The following is a 985-nucleotide window of genomic DNA, read 5'->3' as shown; positions in this document are numbered from 1 at the left end:
AGCTGAGTGTGGCACACGGGAAAGTTCTCCAAACCAGACTTTTCACCCCTATCAGGCTCCCCCATGTCTGAGAACCCTACTCATTAGAGCCAATCCTTTCAGTTAAGGCATTGAAGGCCCCTATCACAAGGCAAATAGTTAAGAGGGTTGAAAGCAATGATTGGCTGGGGCTGAAAGTGCTGCTGCTTCGGTGGTTTCAGATTTCGCTGCCATTGTCCTATGGAGGCTGGGCTTTTCCGGCGCCTGCAGTGGGGGTTCTAGGTCCCTGCCGCCCGCCGCGAGGTGAAGGATTTAAAAATGAGTCTGTGGAAGCAAACACCCAGTGACTTTCTAAAGCAAATTATAGGACGGCCAGTTGTGGTAAAATTAAATTCTGGAGTGGATTATCGAGGGGTCCTGGCTTGCCTCGATGGCTACAGGAATACAGCCCTGGAGCAGACAGAATACATGAATGAACAACTGAAGAGTAAGTATGGGGATGCATTTATCTGAGGAAACAATGTGCTGTACATAATAAGTACACAGAAGAGAAGAATATGAAGACACCAGAGAAGTAATACTTTTCATACTTGGAGTTATTTTTTATGAAGTGTGTTTTTAAAAGTATTTTTTGGCTCTTTTGTTATCTAATTTGTTCTGTTTTCATAATATGGATTTTCTCACTTAAATGAGGGTAAGATAAATCTATACAGTTGTTGGATTTAATTGTAAAGAGTTATTTCACATTTAACTTTCAGAGATTTTCTCTGACCTCTATGCCAGTGTAAAGAAGGCAAAAAATTAAAAAAAGATATAAAGTAAAAAAAAAAAAAAAAAAGAGGGTAGGCTATTTGCTAAACCTATGACCCTTACCCTGGAGCCACACTGCCTGGGTTTGAACCTGACTTCATTGTGCACCAACTGTGCAACCTTGCGAAAATTGCTTAATGGCTTAACTTCTCTACACCCCAATTTCCTTATCTGTAATAATGGAACCTACTCATAA

At 40.9% G+C, this 985-nt stretch overlaps 1 pseudogene; it reads left to right on the top strand.

The window, feature by feature from the left end:
- The first annotated feature begins 297 nt into the window (after positions 1-297).
- Positions 298-540, top strand: LOC119523958 (annotated as a pseudogene).
- Positions 541-985: the final 445 nt, after the last annotated feature.

The sequence above is a fragment of the Choloepus didactylus genome, chromosome Y (genome assembly GCF_015220235.1).
Source record: "Choloepus didactylus isolate mChoDid1 chromosome Y, mChoDid1.pri, whole genome shotgun sequence".
NCBI lineage: Eukaryota > Metazoa > Chordata > Mammalia > Pilosa > Megalonychidae > Choloepus > Choloepus didactylus.
Note: the sequence above shows the minus strand (reverse complement) of the source record. Positions and strands in the feature narration are given on the sequence as shown.